Source organism: Carcharhinus amblyrhynchos, chromosome 20 (assembly GCF_965287045.1).
Source record: "Carcharhinus amblyrhynchos chromosome 20, sCarAmb.v2.hapA, whole genome shotgun sequence".
NCBI lineage: Eukaryota > Metazoa > Chordata > Chondrichthyes > Carcharhiniformes > Carcharhinidae > Carcharhinus > Carcharhinus amblyrhynchos.
This window is the reverse complement of record NC_137343.1, coordinates 15,527,269-15,549,353: the sequence shown is the minus strand read 5'-3', so window position 1 is coordinate 15,549,353 and position 22,085 is coordinate 15,527,269. Positions and strand designations below refer to the sequence as shown.

Below are 22,085 nucleotides of genomic sequence, written 5' to 3'. Positions count from 1 at the left end.
TCATGTGTTTAGGAAAGGAAGTTAATTTAAATTCAACTAACGTGGGAGCATGGCTTTCTCTCTCTCTCTCCCACACTCACAATCCAATGACCAAAAGTTATACATGCAATGAAATAAAAGATAAACTTGTTTCTTTCCTGAGTGACCTTAATGCCAGCCAACAGAATATGACCTGTGAAAACTGATAAGTTTGATGATCTAGCCAACACTTTGAAGATACCTGCTGTAGTCTGTCGAGACAATTATAATTCTAAATTGGCAGGGAAGTGGCATCGAAGGACACAGGTTCAATCCCTTTTGTCAATTAATTCACAATTTCAGCTGGTGTTGATGTGGAAGGTGTTGAGAGAAGCCAGATGCTTTCTGGAAAGGGAAATGAGAAAAGCCCAAGGACAGTTGTTTCTAGATCACTGTTAGTGCTTCCTCCTCCAGGCCATCTGTTAAAACTACTTACTCCCACACCTTTCTGGTTAAATCTTATTGGCCAGGAATATGCAAAAAAACCACAAATCTTATACAAAACAACATTGTGCAATACCAGTAATGAACTAACCTGATATCAAGGTTTGGTCTGCAGATCAATACACTTGGATGTTTTGTCATCAGCTTTAACCTAAACCATATAGCACAGCCTTTTCAAACATCGAGAAATCTTCCCAAAGGAAAGGCCAACAACCAAATGTTGCTGCAATGGCAAGAACATAATTTTTAAAGAAAAGCACAAGAAATGTATTAGTGAATTTAAAATACAGTACTACCCCAATTTCAGAGTACTTAGAACCTGAAGCACATAAATTTTGTCCAATGCTTTATGACATTGCTCAATCTTCAATTAGATTTTCATCTTCAGTAATGACACTACTGTTGGCTACCCCACAAAGCAAAAAATATGTCACAACCATGGCAAATTTTATTGCTACTCCAATGCTCATTTTGAAACTCATTAAAAAATCAATTAACTTTAAAGAAAACTAAATTGACTTGTTGAATTAAAAACAGAAAATGTTGGAACCTTTCTCTTTCAAATGTGGAGAGATGCATTTCCAACAATATCTCTGATTCCAATAGTCAACATTCAGCATTCCTAGCATCTAAATGGAGGAAAATATGAAGGTGTTGTTTTTATATTAAGTTTATGTTAAACTTGTATAGAAAACTGATTCAGTTTCAAATGGAATAGTGTGTCCAGTTCTGGATAGTGCCATATTTTAGAAAAGATGGGAAGGCATCATTGAGGCTGTAGAAAAGATTCACAAGAATGGTCCCAGGATTAGGAACTTCAGTTAAGTAGATAGATTGGAAAAGTTGGGACTCTTTTCTTTGGAGAAAAGAAGGTTGAGCGAAAATTTGATAGAAATATTTAAAATTATGAAGGGTCTGGACAGTGGAAAAGTGTTCCCACTAGGGTTGGGATTAGAGTCATAGAGGTTTACAGCATGGAAACAGGCCCTTTGCCCAACTTATCCATGCCGCCCTTTTTTTAAACCCCAAAGCTAATCCCAATTGCTTACATTTGGCCCATGTCCCTCTATACCCATCGTACCCATGTAACTATCTAAATGCTTTTTAAAAGATAAAATTGTACCTGCCTCTACCACCAGCTCTGGCAGCTTGTTCCAGACACTCACCATCTTCTGTGTGAAAAAATTGCCCCTCTGGACCTTTTTGTAGCTCTTTCCTCTCATTTTAAACCTATGCCCTCTAGTTTTAGGCCTCCCTACCTTTGGGAAAAGATATTGACTATCTAGCTGATCTGTGCTCCTCATTATTTTATAGACCTCTATAAGATCACCCCTCAGCCTCCTACGCTTCAGAGAAAAAAGTCCCAGTCTATCTAGCCTCTCCTTATAATCAATCTATCAAGTCCCGGTAGGATCCTAGTCAATCTTTTCAGCACTCTTTCTAGTTTAATAATATCCCTTCTATAATAGGGTGACCAGAATTGCACACAGTATTCCAAGTGTGGTCTTACCAATGTCTTGTACAACTTTAACAAGACATTCCAATTTGTGTATTCAATGTTCTGACTGATGAAACCAAGCATGCCGAATGCCTTCTTCACCACTCTGTCCACCTATGACTCCACTTTCAAGGAGCTATGAACAAGTAACCCTAGATCTCTTTGTTCTGTAACTCTCCCCAGTGCCCTACGATTAACTGAGTAAGTTCTGCCCTGGTTCAATCTACCAAAATGCATCACCTCGCATTTGTCTAAACTCCATCCGCCTTTCGGCAAGGTCCCGTTGCAATTGGAGATAGCATTCTTCACTGACCACTATGCCACCAATCTTAGTGTCATCTGCAAACTTACTAACCATGCCTCCTACATTCTCACCCAAATCATTTATATTAATGAGAAATAACAGTAGACCCAGCACTGATCCCTGCGGCACACCACTGGTCGCAGGCCTGCAGTTTGAAAAACAATTCTCTACAACCACCCTCTAGCTTCTGTCAAGAAGCCAATTTTGTATCCATTTAGATACCTCACCCTGGATCCCGTGAGATGTAACCTTATGCAACAACCTACCATGCAATTCCTTGTCAAAGGCCTTGCTAAAATCCATGCAGACAACATCAACTGCCTGCCCTCATCTATCTTCTTGGTTACCCCTTCAAAAAACTCAAATCAAATTTGTGAGACATGATTTTCCACTCACAAAACCATGCTAACTGTCCCTAATCAATACTTGCATCTCTAAATGTCTGTAGATCCTGTCTCTCAAACTACCTTCCAACAATTTACACGCCACAGACTCACTGGCCTGTAGTTCCCAGGCTTTTCCCTGCAGCCCTTTTTAAACAATGGCACAACATTTGCCACTCTCCAATCTTCAAGCACCTCACCAGTGACTATCGATGATTCAAATATCCCAACCAGGGAACCCGCAATTTCCTCCCTAGCCTCCCACAATGTCCTGGGATACATTTCATCAGGTCCCAGGGACTTATTTACCTTATGCACTTTAAGACCTCCGATACCCCCTTCTCTGTAACATGTACACTCAAGACATCACAATTTATTTCCCCAAGTTCCCTAACATTCATGCTTTTCTCAACAGTAAACACTGATGAGAAATATTCATTTAGGATCTCACTCATCTCTTGTGGGTTCGCACATAGATGACCTATATGTGGATTGAAAATAAAAGGGCACAGGTTTAAGATGATTGGCAGAAGAAGCAATGGTGACATGAGGAATAAATTTTACTCGCAGTGAATAATTATCAGGAGTGCACTGCCTAATTTGTAGTGGAGGCAGTTTCAATTGAGACAATCGAGAGGAAATTGCATTGTTACCTGAAAAGGAAGAATGTGCAGGACTACAGAATAGGGCAGGGGAATGACACCAGTAGATTTGCCAACTCTAGTTGGACCTATTCCAGGAGGCATTGCTGAAAATGAAGTCATGGAAAACCAGTGGCAGGAGTAGGCTTTAAGGGAGCACAAGAGGGGAAAACAAACCAAGTGGAGGCAAACCAGATAAAATTGCAATAAGGGTGAATAATGGTTAAAGATTAGAGGAAAAGAAAACTTTACTCACTCCTAAGGGGCTTGATACAAGATCTGTCAGTATAGTTTCGACAGGGATGTTAAAAGTTGCTAAAACTGGAGAATTTTTTTCTCTCTTTCAGTCTTTGCTTTTAATGAAATGAAATGATCTGAACCCCCAATTTTGTGCTCTTTGCATGTGGAATTAACACTTGCTGCTTGCAACCTATCCTGCAATTAAATTCAAACCTCACCAATCACATCGCAGCCCACTAAAATCTCAGCTAATCTGGAGTCCCTGGCTTTTCTTTTGGTTTAATTCAATTGGGCAGCGCTGTGCTGAATGTGATATTACCATAGAGTAATGCCTCATGATGGGAGTTGCAGTTCATTCCCGTTGCTGATGGCAAATTATGGAACAAATTTTAAAACAATATTTTTTAAACATTATTTTAAAATTTCCAGGATTGTTTTCACTGACCACAGGAGGCAGCTATTGAATCTGGTAGTGTCTTGGCCACTGTGGGAGGATTGGCAACCCTAGGCACGAGGCAAAATGCTCCTGTGGGGAATCAGGCAGACACAGTAGGCCAAATGGCTTTCTTCCATGCCATAACAATTCTGTGATTCTGGAATGTGCTATTACCTGAATCCACCATCTTGAGTGGAGGATCTGAAACTGACACTTTTCACCTCCAGACCAGGTTAAACAAGGTTGTGAGATCACCTCCACCTTGTTAACTGACTGTCATTGTCCATTTCATCCGAGGTGATATACCACCTGGTGTCAGCATCCAGTTTTGTCTGACGGGAAGCTTTTCAATCTTGGTTGCTTCTGGGCAAAAACAAAATCGACCACCATGGACACCCATTATCTTCAGGGTGCAGATGACTGCTGCATAGTGGCCCACTCTGTTCAGGACATACAAAGGATGCTTGACCTCTTCAACACTCTAATAAGAGGCTTTGTTTACTTATAAATATCACCAAGACAAAGGTCCTACACCAACCTACCTCAGGCCTTGAGCCAAGGTGGTTCTGCAGCACGTGCAGCACTTGCCATATCCCAGCAGTCATCTCTCCCAAGGGACTACCATCGAAGTCCAGCACTGAATCAATTATGTCAGTGTTGCCTTCTGCAAAATATGCATGGGTGTCTTTGATATCAAACCTTTGAAAGGGTCCTGGTTTATAAGGCCATTGTGTTGACCACTCTTCTCTCACTACAGCAAAACCTGGAACATCTCTTGATAACATGTTAAAATCCTTTAGAGCTTCCACCAGCAATGTTTGCATCAAATCCTGGGGACCAAATGGGAGAGCTGCCAAACCAATGTCAGCATCCTTCCTCAAACTGCATTTATCAGCATTGGAACCCTGCTCCTGAGGAACCAGCTGCGATGGATGGGCCATTGCATCTGGATGACTGGAAACTGCTTCCCTCACCAAGTTCTCTTCTCCTAGCTTTCCACTGGCCAACGCTCTAAGGGTGGCCAGAACAGAAAGGTATAAAAATACACTCAACGTCACTCCATAGCATGGAGGCATTAACACCACTGACTGGTAGGCAGCAGCTGTGGAACGTTCAATATGACTTTATCTGGTCCATCAAGGTGCAAGCTGCTTTGTGGCTTGACAACGAGGCAGCGTGGCAGAGGCAGAGGAAGGAGAGGGAGGCCAACCCAAGGTTGTGAATGCCACTCCCCATGCAGTAACATGCGCCCCGCCCCCCCCCGCCCCCCCCAAAAACCTGTGAATACAGATTGGGTTCCTCAGTAATCTAAAGGTTCAAAAAGCCTGATAGATGTCAACAAATTGTGCGGAGGGTGTGGAGAGTCTGCAGAAGGATCTAGATAGCCTGGGTGAATGGGCCAGGAACTGGCAAATGGAATTTAATGTTGGCAAATGCGAGGTGGTCCACTTTGGTAGGAATAATGGTAGGAAGGACTATTACTTACATGGCGAAAAACTGCAGCAGGCGACGGTGCAGAGGGACCTCGGGGTCCTTGTGCATGAGTCACAAAAACCCAGCCTGCAGGTGCAGCAGGTGGTCAGGAATGCGAATGGGATGCTGGCCTTCATAGCGAGGGGGATTGAATATAAAAGTAGGGAGGTCTTGCTGCAGCTGTATAGGGCATTGGTGAGGCTGCAGCTGGAGTACTGTGTGCGGTTTTGGTCGCCGCACTTACGCAAGGATATTTTGGCCTTGGAGGGAGTGCAGAGGAGGTTTACTAGGCTGATACCGGAGTTGAGGGGCTTGAGCTATGAGGAGAGGCTGAACAAACTAGGCTTGTACTTGTTAGAGTTTAGAAGAATGAGGGGAGATCTCATTGAGACATATAAGATGATGAATGGGATGGATAGGATAGAGGTGGAGAGACTCTTCCCGCTTAGAAACGATAATAGGACTAGGGGGCACAGCCTCAAGATAAAGGGGGGGCGATTTAGAACGGAGTTGAGGAGGAACTTCTTCACTCAAAGGGTGGTGAATCTCTGGAATTCTCTGCCCGTTGAAGTGGTGGAGGCTGCCTCGCTAAATATTTTTAAGAAGCGGGTTGATGGGTTTTTGATAAGCGAGGGGATTAAGGGTTATGGGGAGAGGGCAGGAATGTGGAACTGAGCCACGACAAATCAGCCATGATCTTATTGAATGGCAGGGCAGGCTCGAAGGGCTAGATGGCCTACTCCTGCTCCTATTTCTTATGTTCTTATTATGTTATCTCGATTGTGAGGTACCATCGCAGACTAACACCAGTTCACAATGCAAACCAGCAGCAATCCCAAACTAAACCTTGGAAACATGTCATTAAAGCCATCAACCAGGAACCTCCCTAATTTAGTTGGAATTTTCATCAGCTCCAAACGTGTTACAAATTGGCAGTAGTATCATGTAGAATACAGAATTGTTATAGCACAGGAGGCAGCCATTTGGCCTAAACTTAATATAAAAGCTGTTATAAATCACCAGATCTAGTTGCAATGGATCTTCAACAGCTTTTCTGCCTAACTCATTATTTATGGAAGAATTATGAAATAACATTAACCTGGTTTCCATTATAGAAAGGTAGAAACTAGAAGCAGGAATAAATCATTCAACCCTTCAAGTCTGCTCTGCCATTCATCTTGATTATGGCTGATTATCAAATTCAATACCCTGATTCCCCCCTTCCTCCTATATCCTTGATCCCTTTAGCCCTAAGAGCTATACCAATTTCTTCTTGAAATCAGACAATGTTTTGGCCTCAACTACTTTTTTTGGTCGTGAATTCTACACATTCACCACCCACTGGGTGAAGAAATTTCTCTTCATCTCAGTTCTAAAAGGTTTACCTCTTATCCTCAACTATGGAGGAAATAACATTTGTACCTTGTGAAATCTTGAACTTCATACACTTTAGTACAATTGCAGGAACAAGAGATGCTACACAAATATCAGCGCAGGACACTAGGTGAGCAATTCTTACATCCTTTTTGCAGACATTTTAAGATAGATAATAATAAAGTCTTAAGAGCAAATTGTTCCTCCATTGCCCCTTATTTTCTTTTTATAATTTTCTAAGGTACGAATCTGTTACCACTGACACATTAAAGCAATCATACTAAGACCTCTTACAGATTGCTCAAACCCAAATTCATGCAAACCTCCACATATCAAATTCTGAATTTCAGGCATATTTTCATGAGGGGCAAAAGAAAGGGAATGGAGGCTTTTTCCCCAGTGGAGGTGGGACAAGCAAGAGGACCAAACCTGTTAAGTGCAATATAAAAATGAATTACACTAGCAAGGGTGGCATAGTGGTTAGCATTGTTGCCTCACAGCTCAGGGACCTGGGTCACTATCTGTGCAGAGTCTGCACATTCTCCCTGTGTCTGCGTGGGTTTTCTCTGGGTGTTCCAGTTTCCTCCCACACTCCTAAAGACATGCTGGTTAGGTGCATTGGCCATGCCAAATTCTCCCTCAGTGTACCCGAACAGGCCCCAGACTGTGGCGACTAAGGGATTTTCACAGTAACATGGCAGTGTTAATGTAAGCTGACTTGTGACACAAATAAAAAAAGCTTTCAAAACCTGCAGCCAACTGGAATACACCAGCTGTGCTCTCAACAGCCCCCTCCTCCCCGGTGCAGGTGGGATCACTGAGAATTGTGCAGAGATTCCACACAGCATGAGTCCCACTGGAACTAAATTTATTTGAATACAATAATAAATGGATTAAATTCTTAATTATAGCTGCACGCATGATTGATGATCAATTTACCTGAAAAACACTACAATCTGATTATCCTTAGCTGCTTGCATATGCTCAATGGGCACTAGTGTCCAGAAGGGAAATTGAAATATCCAAGATAATTTCTTGACAGTTCTGGGTTAGCTGTTCTCAGCTGGGTAAGGGCTACAACGTCAGCTAGATACCTCACTCTGGATTCCTATGTTTATACTGACACCAACTAAAAGGGGATTGGTCTGTGATGTTTCTCATTACTTTATAACTTGCTAAAATGTTTAGCCTCACATTTGAAAATTGAGATCCAGAATAGATGTTCAAACCTGATCCAGCATAAGTCTTCAGAAAGGAGAAAACTGTGCAGAACTTGAAGAAACATAAAATATAATTTGCATAATAAAATAGCCACATAATCACAGAATTATTCCACGGACTGATTACTATGAGGCATGTTAAGTTACAGGCAAAAGAACTATTTAATTTTGTACTTAATATTTGTTTAAAAATGTACACAAATATTCAACATCTTCAATCAAAAAAAGTTGCAGCATAAAGATTCAGTGGTTCCAAGTCAGACAGGCACAGCATGGATTAGAACAAAATAAAGCTTTGTTGACTTTATGCAACGGTGCACTTTGACATGAGGCACAAGAAAACATCACCTGTTTCACCACAGTCAATTTAATGTCAAATCATGACAGCAACAACTTGTGTATATATAGCGCCTTCAATGTAGCAACATGACAGAGAGAGGCAGAGAGAAGGAAGACAGGCGGAGGGTTGGAATTGCAGAGTATACGGCCGTCGGAGCAATTAAAATCAGAGATAATCATGAAGCCAAATTGGGGGGCTGTAGAGCCAAAGAGATTGCAGAGGTAGAGAGCAGTTTGAAAATATTGATGAGAATTTTAAATGAGGCAAAACATTCATAGGAGCACAAAATATTATTGAACTGTGAAGTATAGCTGTGCTTAAGGTTGATAATCTACTTACCCTAAAGACCCTACGACATTCAAATTATACTAGCATATCTCAAGACTTGGGGGGAGCGATTCTCCCAAAAAAAATTCTAGGTGTTGGATTTGCGTGAAAGCTGGAGTAAATCATGCCGTTTTTTTCCGTGGGAGATCAGTGAAAAATCTCCCACACTCTGTGCATCGCTTAGTGCACCAGCATGAATCATGCTGAAAAAATGTGGGCAGGGTCTCTTCCCGCTGGAGAGGCTGGCAGCATAGTGCTGAGCAGGCCACTGTGTATGAGCTGATCTATCAGTGTTGAGATTGACGCATGCATAGTGACCCCCCCCCCCCACCCCCCCAGCTGATGGCCAGCTCCAATTTCTGGCCTCCCTCCCTCTCTCTGCCACTCAGTCCAAGTGCAGAGTGGCAGCAGGACCACCTATCCCCACCAATCACTCTCAGAGGCCATGCCCCCACCTCATTAGGCCTCACCCTCTTGGCACCACCCCATGCCCAATGGGCAGTGCTAAGGTGCTCCCTGGGTATTGGCAATTTGCCCTTTGGGCAGTGCCAAGGGGCTGGCACTGTCATGGTGGCAATGCCCAGGTGGCACTCTCCCAGTGCCTGACCCTTTGAGGGAGAGACCCCTGATTGCCCCTGCTTCATTCCAACGAGGGTGGGCTGCCAGATCCTCGCAAGTGAGACTTCAGTCCTGGGCCCACTAATAGCATTTAAAATATATGGAAATTATCATGTGCACAAATTATGCAGCTCCAAGCCTATTTCTGGCACAGAGATAATGGTGCTGGGAATCCAGTGCTGGGAAATGCATCATGGATTGGCTGGGGCTTGAATCTCTCGGCCTGGTGTGCTAAAAAAATCCAACAGCCCTGGAGATCTCTGGAATAAAAAATACTCATCTGTCCTTTTCAGTTCCCATACATTTATTTCTTTAAGTAACTAATTCCCTGTGGCATAGTTTAGAGCATGGTATAACTAGACTAAATCTCAGTCACTCCATGTGGGAACAAATAATGTTAATTGGTTTCAAGGTCAATTAGAGGTTAATTACTGTGGAGGTTTCTGTAGGTTGACAACTATTTGCCTCCTCCTATTTTGAGATTAACAACTTCACTAGGATATCTCAAGGCCATTCTTGTGGTCAAATTTCCCTCAAATTTGATTTTCAACTTTGCTGACGACACCACTGTAGTGGGTCAGATCTCAAGCAATGATGAGACAGAGTACAGGAACGAGATAGAGAATCTGGTGAACTGGTGCAGCAATAATAATCTCTCCCTCAATGTCAACAAAGGGGATTGTCATTGACTTCAGGAAGTGTAAAGGAGAACGTGGGATGAAGTAGAAAGGGTCGAGAGCTTCAAGTTTTTAGGTGTCCAGATCACCAGATTAGGTGTCCTAGTCCCCACATACTGACACTATACTTAAGAAAGCCCGCCAATGCCTCTACTTTCTCAGAAGAGTAAGGAAAATTGGCATGTCAGCTACAAGTCTCACCAGCTTTTATAGATGCACCATAGAAAGCATTCTTTCTGGTTGTATCACAGCTTGGTATGGCTCCTAAACTGCCCAAGCTTGTAAGGAACTACAAAAGGTCATGAATGTAGCCCAATCCATCACGCAAACCAGTCTCCCATCCATTGACTCTGTCTACACTTCCCGCTGCTTCAGCAAAGCAGCCAGCATAATTAAGCACCCCACACACCCTGGACATTCTCTCTTCTACCTTCGGGAAAAAGATACAAAAATCTGCAGTTACATACCAATTGACTCAAGAACAGCCTCTTCCCTGCTGTTGTCAGACTTTTGAATGGACTTACCTTGCATTAAGTTGATCGTTCTCTACTCCCTAGCTATGACTGCATTTCTACATTCTGCACTCTCTCGTTTCCTTCTCTATGAATGGTATGTTTTGTCTATATAGCAGGCAAGAAACAATCCTTTTCACTGAATGTTAATACATGTGACAATAATAAATCAAATCAAAATTTTAAGATTGTATCATTGCTGGTCCTTCAATTTTGAAGACAGCCAGAATATAATTCTTAGGGGTGGCACAGTGGCTAACATTGCTGCCTCACAGTACCAGGGGTCAGTGCAGTCTCAAGGGGCTGAATGGTCTCCTTCTGCACTATAGGAATTCTATGATTCTGTGCTGACTATAGTAAGGTCTGCTTTTGCTCAGCATAGGCATCCACATATTAAATTGTGGATTCTGGATACATCTGAAACACTCGGGGATCTTGAATTTTCAATCGAGACTTCCCAAGCTGGCCTTCACATTCAGCTTTGGCAATGTGACTACGTTCATTGTAAGAAGTGCCTTTATGTATGATTTTCCCATCTCAATAAGTTGTTCCACTTACGAGTGTCTACTTTGCACCATCACAGAGAAATTTTAGCTATTATTTGTGTCTATTTGCTGAGCACCACAAAAATCCCTTCCTAGTCCTCAGTACATCATTTAACAAGTTATTGTCCAGCTTCACTTATCAGATATTCACATAATCATTCAGAAGATAGTAATAGATAAAAGCTACAGGGAGGTTCATACTCCTAGGAATGAGGATACTTAGGTGACTGTTGGAAGGGGTAAGAAGCAGTCAGTGCAGCCATTCCTGTGGCCGCTCCTCGGTATAACAAGTATACTGTTTTGGATACTGTTGGGAGGATGACTTATCAGGCGTAAGCCATGGGGTACAGGTCTCTCACACAGAGTCTGTCTGTGTTGCTCAGAAAGGAAAGAGAGGAAGGAGTAGAGCATTAGTTATTGGGGACTCCATAGTTAGGGGGACAGATAGGAGATTCTCTCTGTGGGAACGAGAAAGACTTGTGGTTGGTGTGTTGTTTCCCATGTGCCAGGATCTGTGATGTCACAGATCGTGTTTTCAAGATCCTTAAAAGAGGAGACAGGCCCCAAGTTGTTGTCCACATAGGTACCAATGACAGCTGTATAGGGCATATGCTGCAGCTGTATAGGGCATTGGTGAGGCCGCAGCTGGAGTACTGTGTGCAGTTTTGGGCGCCGCACCTGCGCAAGGATATTTTGGCCCTGGAGGGAGTGCAGAGGAGGTTTACTAGGCTGATGCCGGAGTTGAGGGGATTGAGCTATGAGGAGAGGCTGAATAAACTAGGCTTGTACTCGTTAGAGTTTAGAAGAATGAGGGGAGATCTCATTGAGACGTATAAGATGATGAATGGGATGGATAGGATAGAGGTGGAGAGACTCTTCCCGCTCAAAAAAGACAGTAGGACTAGGGGGCACAGCCTCAAGATAAAGGGGAGGCGGTTTAGAACGGAGTTGAGGAGGAACTTCTTCACTCAAAGGGTGGTGAATCTCTGGAATTCTCTGCCCGTTGAAGTGGTGGAGGCTGCCTCGCTAAATATTTTTAAGAAGCGGGTTGATGGGTTTTTGATAAGAGAGGGGATTAAGGGTTATGGGGAGAGGGCGGGAAAGTGGAACTGAGCCACAACAGATCAGCCATGATCTTATTGAATGGCGGGGCAGGCTCGAAGGGCTAGATGGCCTACTCCTGCTCCTATTTCTTATGTTCTTATGTTCTTATGTACATAGGTAGGAAAAGGGATGGGGATGTAAAGCAGAAATTCAGGGAATTAGTGTGGAAGCTTACAGCGAAAACAAACTGTTGTTATGTATGGTTTGTTGCCTGTGCCATGTGCTAGCGAGGAGAGGAATAGGGAGAGAGAGCAATTGAAAACGTGGTTACAGAAATGGTGTAGGAAGGAAGGATTCAGATACCTGGATAATTGGGGCTCATTCTGGGGTAGGTGGGACCTTTACAAACGGGACTAAAGGGATACCAATATCTTGGGGGGTAAATTTGCTAATGCTCTTTGGGACGGTTTAAACTAATTCAGCAAGGGGATGGGAATCTGGATTGTTGCTCCAGTGTACAGGATGATGTGAGCAGCGAGGTCATGAATAAGGTTTCAAGGTCGCAGGAGTGTACCGGCTGGCATGAAGGTGGTTTGAAGCGTGTCTACTTGAACGCCAGGAGCATCCAGAATAAGGTGGGTGAATTTGCAGCATGGTTGGTACCTGAGACTTCGACATTGTGGCCATTTAGGAAACATGGATTGAGCAGAGACAGGAATGGTTGTGCAGGTTCTAGGGTTTAGATGTTTCAGTAAGATCAGAGAAGGCGGTAAAAGAGCAGAAGGTGTGGCATTGTTAGTCAAGGACAGTATTACGTTGGCAGAAGGGACGTTTGATGAGGACTCGTCTTTTGAGGTAGTACAGGCTGGGGTTAGAAACAGGGAAGGAGACGTCACCCTGTTGGGAGTTTTCTATAGGTCTCCAAAAAGTTCCAGAGATGTAGAGAAAAGGATTGCAAAGATGATTCTGGATAGGAGCGAAAGTTGTCATGATATGGAGATGCCAGCGTTGGACTTGGGTAAACACAGTAAGAAGTCTCACAACACCAGATTAAAGTTGCCTTTCACCTGACAAAGGGGCAAACCCTGAAAGCTTGAGAGTTTACTATCAAATAAATTGGTTGGACTTTAACCTGGTGTTGTGAGACTTCTTACTAGGAACGAAAGTAACAGGGTAGTTGTTATGGGAGACTTTAACTTTACAAATATTGACTGGAAATGTTCGAGTACTTTAGATGGGTCAGTTTTTGTTTAATGTGTGCAGGAGGGTTTCCTGACACAGTATGTAGATTGACCAACAAGAGCCGAGGCCGCACTGGATTTGGTACTGGGTAATGAACCAGGCCAGGTGTTAGATTTGGAGGTAGGTGAGCACTTTGATGATAGTGACCACAATTCGGTTACGTTTACTTTAGCGACAGAAAGGGATAGGTATATACCGCAGGGCAAAAGTTATAGCTGGGGGAAAGAAAATTATGATACGATTAGGCAAGATTTAGGATGGGGAAGAAATCTGCATGGGATGGGCACAATTGAAATGTGGAGCTTGTTCAAGGAACAACTACTGTGTGTCCTTGAGAAGTATGTACCTGTCAGACAGGGAGGAAGCTGTCGAGCAAGGGAACCGTGGTTTACTAAAGAAGTTGAATGAAGAGAAAGTTGTGAAGAGAAAGAAGGAGATTTATGTAAAGATGAGAGGTGAAGGCTCAGTTAGGGTGCTTGAGAGTTACAAGTTAACCAGGAAGGACCTAAAGAGAGATCTAAGAAGAGCCAGGAGGAGACATGAGAAGTCTTGGGCAGGTAGGATTAAGGAAAACCCTAAAGCTTTCTATAGGTATGTCAGGAATAAAAGAATGACTAGGGTAAGATTAGGGCCAGTCAAGACAGTAGTGGGAAGTTGTGTGCGTCCAAAGAGATAGGAGAGGTGCTAAATGAATATTTTTCGTCAATATTCACACAGGAAAAAGACAATGTTGTCGAAGAGATTACTGACGTACAGACTATTAGACTAGACGGAATTGAGGTTCATAAGGAGGTGGTGTTATCTATTTTCACACTTTCCAGAATTGCTAAGTCCCCTGGACTGGATGGGATTTATCCTAGGATTTTCTGAGAAGCTAGGGAGGAGATTGCAGAACCTTCGGCTTTGATCTTTATGGATTCATTGTCTACAGGAATAATGCCAGAAGACTGGATGATAGCAAATGTTGTCTCCTTGTTCAAGAAGGGGAGTGGAGACAACCCTGGTAATTTATAGACCAGTGAGCCTTACTTCTGTTGTGGGAAAAATTTTGGAAAGAATTATAAGAGATAGGATTTATAATCATTTAGAAAAAACAATTTGATTAGGGATAGTCAACACGGTTTTGTGAAGGGTAGGTCGTGCCTCACAAACCTTACTGAGTTCTTTGAGAAGGTGACCAAAGAGGTGGATGAGGGTAAAACAGTTGATGTGGTGTATATGGATTTCAGTAAAGCATTTGATAAGGTTCCCCATGGTAAGCTATTGCAGAAAATGCGGAGGCATGGGATTGAGGGTGATTTTGCGGTTTGGATCAGAAATTGGTTAGCTGAAAGGCGACAGAGAGTAGTGGTTGATGGGAACTGTTCATCCTGGAGTTCAGTTAGTAGTGGTGTACAGCAAGGATCTGTTCTGGGGCCACTGCTGTTTGTCATTTTTATAAATGACCTAGATGAGGGCATAGAAGGATGGGTTAGTAAATTTGCGTTAGTAAAGTCGGTAGAGTTGTGGACAGCGTGGAAGGATGTTGCGGGTTACAGAAGGACATAGATAAGCTGCAGAGCTGGGCTGAAAGGTGGCAAATGGAGTTTAATGCATAAGAACATAAGAAGTAGGAGCAGGAGTAGGCCTTCGAGCCTGCCCCGCCATTCAATAAGATCATGGCTGATCTGAAGTGGCTGATGTGGAAAAGTGTGAAGTGACTCACTTTGTAAGGAGTAACAGCAATACAGAGTACTGGGCTAATGGTAAGATACTTGGTAGTGTAGATGAGCAGAGAGATCTCAGTGTCTATGTGCATAGATCCCTGAAAGTTGGCACCCAGGTTGATAGGGTTGTTAAGAAGGCGTGTGTGTGTTAGCTTTTATTGGTAGATGGATTGAGTTTCGGAGTCATGATGTTATGTTGTAGCTGTATAAAACTCTGGTGCGCCCGCACTTGGAGTATTGCGTACAGTTCTGGTCGCTGCATTACTTAAGAACATAAGAAATAGGAGCAGGAGTAGGCCATCTAGCCCTTCGAGCCTGCCCCGCCATTCAATAAGATCATGGCTGATCTGTCGTGGCTCAGTTCCACTTTCCCGCCCTCTCCCCATAACCCTTAATCCTCTCTCTTATCAAAAACCCATCAACCCACATCTTAAAAATATTTAGCGAGGCAGCCTCCACCACTTCAACAGGCAGAGAATTCCAGAGATTCACCACCCTTTGAGTGAAGAAGTTCCTCCTCAACTCCGTTCTAAACCGCCCCCCCTTTATCTTGAGGCTGTGCCCCCTAGTCCTACTGTCTTTTTTGAGCGGGAAGAGTCTTTCCACCTCTATCCTGTCCATCCCATTCATCATCTTATATGTCTCAATGAGATCTCCCCTCATTCTTCTAAACTCTAACGAGTACAAGCCTAGTTTATTCAGCCTCTCCTCATAGCTCAACCCCCTCAACTCCAGTATCAGCCTAGTAAACCTCCTCTGCACTCCCTCCAAGGCCAAAATATCTTTGCGCAGGTACGGCGCCCAAAACTGCACACAGTACTCCAGCTGCAGCCTCACCAATGCCCTATACAGCTGCAGCAAGACCTCCCTACTTTTATATTCAATCCCCCTCGCTATGGACGTGGAAGCATTCGAAAGGGTGTACAGATTTACTAGGATGTTGCCTGGTATAGTGGGAAGGTCTTACGGACTTGAGGCTGTTTTCATTAGAGAGAAGAAGGTTAAGAGGTGACTTAATAGAGGCATGCAAGATGATCAGAAGATTAGATAGGGTCGACAGCGTGAACCTTTTTCCTCAGATGGTGATGGCTAGTATGAGGGGACATAGCTTTCAATTGAGGGGTGATAGATATAGGACAGATATCAGAGGTAGGTTCTTTACTCAGAAAGTAGGAAGGGCGTGAAATGCCCTTCCTGCAATAGTACTAGACTCGTCAACATTAAGGGCCATTGGATAAACTTGTGGATAATATTGGAATAGTGTAGGTTAGATGGGCTTTAGATTTGTTTCACAGGTCGGCGCAACATCGAGGACCGAAGGGCCTGTACTGCGCTGTAATGTTCTATGCTCTAATTGGCTCAGGTGTGACAAATGTCTGATGAATGAAAGATTGCATTAAACACTAGTACAACTGTGAAAGATGACAGACAGAAAGAAAAGGTTGCGTCAAATTGGTGATTTTAAACAGAAGCAAAATTGCTGAAATAATTTCATTTCCTTCTCCAGTTTTCCTCCAATTTTCTCACTTCAGCCACAGCAAGTCTGAAACTCCCAGGACTTGCTTCTAGAGTGCTCATTCTTCACGTAAAAGCCTGGACAATGAGTACTGAAGAACAGTCCCACTGCAGAAAACCACAACCAGTTGGATTCACCTGGTTACTAACCTCAGGCCTCCCAACTGGATCTCCAAGTTACGTAGTTCTGCTGGAATTGCCTGCAGCTTCATCCTGACACCGAATGTGCATGTTCTACCCCATTTCTGGTTAAGCCAAAATTTCTAACCATCCTTGAACTTGGACAGGAGAGCATCTGGTTGCAGCATTGGATCTGATGTGGCTGCTGTTAGTGAGTGATTTTATTACAAGAGTTGCCCTGGTGATACTTGCTTTAACATTCAAATTTTGCCAACTAGCCAACCAGCCTACCCAAAGTCCACTTCACAACAAGATCAAAACTAATGACATAGCACAGAGAATTCTGGATTGGGATCTAGGAAATCATTTCTGGCTGATTAACCGATTCCTGATCAAACTCACACCATATAACTATTAATCTATGAAATTAGTACGAACTAAAGCTATACATAGATTTTACATGCACTTTACTTTGCTTTGTATGAAATTACCTCACAATAAACCAGGTGGAGATTTATGCTGGTTTGCTTCTATTGTGATGCCTTAAGTGAGATACACCCTACTACAACAACTGTTCTACATCAACTAAATGTCTAAAGATTTAAAAGGAAATTCATGCACAGAGGCAGAAGCAAAGTTGAGGTACTAAATTACTACTTTGCATTTGTCTTTGCAAAGAGAGAAGATGCCCAAGTAATAGAGAAGAAAGGAAGTATGACAGCGATTTAGATAGGCTAAAGATTGTTACAAATAGGCATTAGAATGGCTGACTGTATTTAAAACGTACAAGTCAACAGGATCAGATCAGATGTATCCTAGGATACAGAGGAACGTGAATATGAGGACTGAAATTGCAAAGGCATTAGTCGTAATCTTCCTGTCCTCCTTATATTATGGGAGTATGCCAAGGGACAGACAAAATGTAAATATTACATCCTTGCCCAAAAAATGATGCAACGGTAGCCCATCAGCTACAAGCCAGTTAGTTTAATCTAGGCGCTGGAAAAACATTTAGAAATCATAACCCAGAACAAAACTAACAAATTACTGGTACAGGTGTGGATTAATTAAAGGAGGCAGCACAGGTCTATTAAAAACAAATTATGTTTAACTAATTGAGTCTTTAAATGAGGTAAGAGGTAGAGTTAATGGACGCAATGCAGCTGATATGGGTACAAATACTTCCAAAAGTCATTCAATGCAGTGCCCCATAACATGTTTGTCAGCAAAGTTCAAAGCCCATGGAATAAAACAGAGTGTGGCAGCACAGAAACAAAACTGAATTGAGTGACAGGAAATCATGAGCAGTAGTGAATGGTTGTTTATTAGACTGGAAGGAGGCATACAATAAGGCTGTCCAGGGGTTTGTACCAGGATCACTGCAGTTCTTTATTAATGACACATAGATTTAGATGTGCAGGGCACAATTTCAAAATTTGCTGATCACCTAAAATATGATCACATTGTGAATTTGAGAAGCTTTGCAAAAGACTTCAAGAAGACAGGCTGATGGAATGGGCAGACATGTAGCAGATTAAATGTAACACAGAGAAGTGTGAAATGATACACTAGGGAGAATGAGGCGGCGCAATAAAAAAGGATTCAATTCTAAAAGGGCTACAAGAGTAGAGGATGTATCTGCACAAATTGCTGAAAGTGGCAGGGCAGGGTGGGTAAGTGCTTAATAAAGTATTTGGGATTCTTGGCCTTAAAAAGAGAGGCATTCCATACAAAAGCAAGGTGAACCTTTATTAAATAATGGGTCAGCCTCAGCTGAAATATTGTGACTGATTCTAAGCACCACACTTCAGGAAGAATTAAAGATGGTGCAGAGATTTATGAGAATGGTTCCAGGGGATTAGCAACTTCAGTTAGAAGTTAGATTGGAGAGGTTGGGGCTACTCTCCTTCGAGAAGGCTGAGAAGGCATTTTATAGAGGCATTGAAATTCAAACTGCTCTCTTTAGTAGAAGTGTCAAGAACCAGAGGACACTGATTTCAGGTGAAAGACAGAAGATTCAAAGGTGACATGTCAGAATGTTTTTAACAAATGGAATGATTAGGGTTTGGAATGCAGTGTGGTATAGGCAGATTCAATCATGGCTTTCAAGAGGGAAAATTGGAAAAAGAATCACAGAATCCCTACAGTGCAGGTGGAGGCTATTTGGCACACTGAGCCTATACCAACCACAATCCCACTCAGGCCCTCTCCCAATAACCCCATGAATTTACCCTGCTAATCCCTTTGACACTAAACGTCAATTTAGCATGGCTAATCAACCCTTAGCTGCTCATCTTTGGAGTGTGGGAAACCAGAAGTCACAGGGCTATTGAGAAAGGGCAGGGGACTGAGACTAGCAAAGTTGATCTTGCATATCTACATGAAGAAACATATAGCCTCCCTCTGTGCTGTAACAATTCTACGATTGAACATCACAATGCCAAAGAACTTTGATTATGTCATTTCATAATGATACGAGAAGTGATGAGATTTTGGCAATACAAAGTTACATCTTCAACATCCAAAGGAGGAAAATCCTCCAGTTCGACCTATGATGCCTGTTCTTTAAGACAGCACTGTTTTTCCAAACAAAAACGTATTTAGCAGGATTATATAACTTTTCCAAATAAATTTGGTGAATGTCATATTTCTACTATACTGAAATTATGTGCAATTATGCAATAATAATGCACTTGTAAACAAAGGAGGAAAAATGTGAATTTTTTTATCAACTGTGCAACTTGCGCTGATATAACACAGTACTCTTGTACTGGCATTTCAGGGGGGTTGGGGAGGAATGGTACACAGGAGAAATTGTCTATTAGATAAATCTTCAGTATCACCTTGGCTCATACTCCCTGTCTTGTCTGTTTCCTCCCATTTCACTGTAACTTGTTGCAACAAATTAGGAGCTGCATTGATAATACTGTAGGCAGCTAAATAAAAGAGTCATTCAGTTTGCATTTGATTGGGTGTAAACTTTTTGTAAGTTGAGCTATTATTTGCTTTGTTTAGATGCTGTTGTTCTAAATTAAAGACAACTTGTAATTAAGAATATTACCAAGGTCACTACTGACCAGACATTACAAGAATTACAATAGTCCTGTGATTTCCTTACGTTGTTAAAAAAAGTTTTTGTTTGTTGTTGCATAAGATTTTTTCCTCCTTTATAGTGTCCTTCTCTGATCTTTTAACGTGCTAGTTTTGACTTTTATACTGTGTTTTTCAGAAGTATTTATGCTTTGAAAAATAATTTTATTGTTCATCAACTTCACACGCTGACTAATCAAGTGTCTTTGTAAAGTTAATTTAAGTATGCAGCAATCAGGATTTAAATGTGAAACGCATAACTTGACTAAGACACAAAGTGTCATTAAAATATTAAATATTTTAATCGAAAACATGAATACTTTAAATATTTTACTTCCTCCAAGTAACTGCATACACATTATTTTTAGAAGTGGTGGACATCAAGTATAGGAGGCTGCATTGAAAGTAATTCATTTGGAGAAACAAAAAAGTTTGTTTCAAAAAGTAGACATATCATTTGCAGGTACAGTGATTACAAGACAAAATATTATCCAATGTTGAGAACAGCATGTACTAAAGCTGACTGCTTCTGGGGGAAAAAAATTCTCCTAATTTTTGAACTTTGCAGCATCTGAAAATATTTTGAGAAATATTAGATAGGAAAGAATGAACAGAATTAGAAAGGGTGTCATAATTATTGACAATAGATTTTGGTGAAACTGACAGGTCTGTCGTCCTTAATTTAAATGAAACTGACAGGACCTATCTGTTCTCTACCCAGTGAAACAGAAACTGTTGGGTTCACTACGCATTCACTCTTTTTTCTGCAGTACCCACACATCCAGAAATTTGTCCTGGACACAGCTAACTTTTCCCTCCTAGTTTGCAGTCATGCAGTTTTTAAAATGGAACAGGGCTCACGAGCTACTGCAGGTGGGAACATTCTTCCAACAGAAACATTTGACTGAAATTTTGGTTCCAAGAGCAATATTTCCTGAATTGTCAAGACAGGGCAATCAAGGATTTGGTACTATTTGCTGCAATTTATCTGTGTGGAATTTGACACTTTCTGGAATGAAATCAAAGTATTGCCAGCATCCACATGAACCAATTTACAGCTCAAACCATCATCCATCACTGAAGACACTATGCATAAATGCTTCAACATACAATCTCATCCATCACAATAATGGCAAGCAGCGCTCCTCAGATATTGTTCAAATTAAGCATGTGTATTTTAATTTGTACACCTTGTGCAAAGCTTGGGCTTTAACAAAGTTAAAATATTAAACTTCCGTGCCGGTGTGGGAACAGAAGATGGCATGCAATTAATAAAGTCTCCGAACCTTTGCTCTTGGAGTACCTCAAAAGACAGGACGGTAGGGAGAAGTCATTGGAGATGCACTGACTGTAGTGGAAAGTTCGATGGAGCTCGAGAAGGTTGGGAGTCAGAGCCAAACAAAAAGTGTGGGAGAAGCAGACGGTGGGTTTTTTTTGAGGTCGTGATGTGGAGATGCCGGCGGTGGACTGGGATAAACACAGTAAGAAGTCAAATAAGAAATTATTTGCTACCAAATAAACCTGTTGGACTTTAAGCTGGTGTTGAGAGACTTTTTACCTGACGAAGGGGCAGCCGTCCGACAGCTAGTGGCGTTTGCTACCAAGTAAACCTTTTGGACTTTAACCTGGTGTTATGAGACTTCTTACTTTGTTTTGAGGTGGCAGACTTGGAAGAAGCTTGGATCTGGGACAGTGTGAGGAGGAATAAGGATTCGCTTCGGGTGTTTAAACACCATAATCGCTAAATTTTGCGTCCAAATAAACGTTCCCTTCGTAACAGATCTGAACAGTTCAAATTCTAACAGCGGGACTTTCAACTCCGGGTCTGAATCTGTACCCGTTCCCTTCAGTAGAGTCAAAAAACACCCGCCGACCTCCAACTACTGTCACCCTCCTTCCCTGACCGCCATATCACTCACCTCCCGCTGCGCCATCAAAGCAGCCGGAAGTCACCGCCAAGGTTTACGTCACGCCACGCGACAAACGGATATTGGGTCCGGCGGCCCACGTGGCACCTGCCAGATGTAAGAGGTCAATCAGCTGAGTGGTCGCAGGTCCCCTTTGGCTCCAGAGCCGCCATCGAACCTGCTCAGGATCCCGTTCACTCTTATTTGTCATTCCCAGCGTCCCGCGTCACCGAGATCCTTCACCCGCCACAAAACGTTAACCTGTTTCAAATGCCAAATTGCTTATTCTACTTAAGTCTCACACCTGGTTAAAATCCCAAGAGGGGAAGCGGATACTGTGCCCACCCCAGTATCTCTACATCATGCTTTAATTGTAACTGCATCACCAACTAAGATCTATATTTCACCCAG

At 42.4% G+C, this 22,085-nt stretch overlaps 1 protein-coding gene across 6 annotated transcripts in view; it reads right to left on the bottom strand.

The window, feature by feature from the left end:
- LOC145355779 (transmembrane protein 248-like) overlaps positions 1–21,743 on the bottom strand; it is a 39,771-nt gene extending 18,028 nt beyond the window's left edge. The window contains exons 1-4 of one of the 6 annotated variants that reach the window (XM_080208145.1): positions 21,326–21,627; positions 21,054–21,234; positions 554–685; positions 221–363 (exon numbers count right to left, since the gene is read on the bottom strand). The gene's annotated coding sequence lies outside the window, so the exon portion shown is untranslated. Of the gene's footprint in view, positions 1–220; positions 364–553; positions 686–2,956; positions 3,129–8,710; positions 8,908–21,053; positions 21,235–21,325; positions 21,628–21,686 lie in introns of those variants that run through there. The other 5 variants (XM_080208140.1, XM_080208141.1, XM_080208139.1 and 2 more) reach the window with 5 other exon arrangements.
- Between the last annotated feature and the right edge of the window lie 342 nt (positions 21,744–22,085).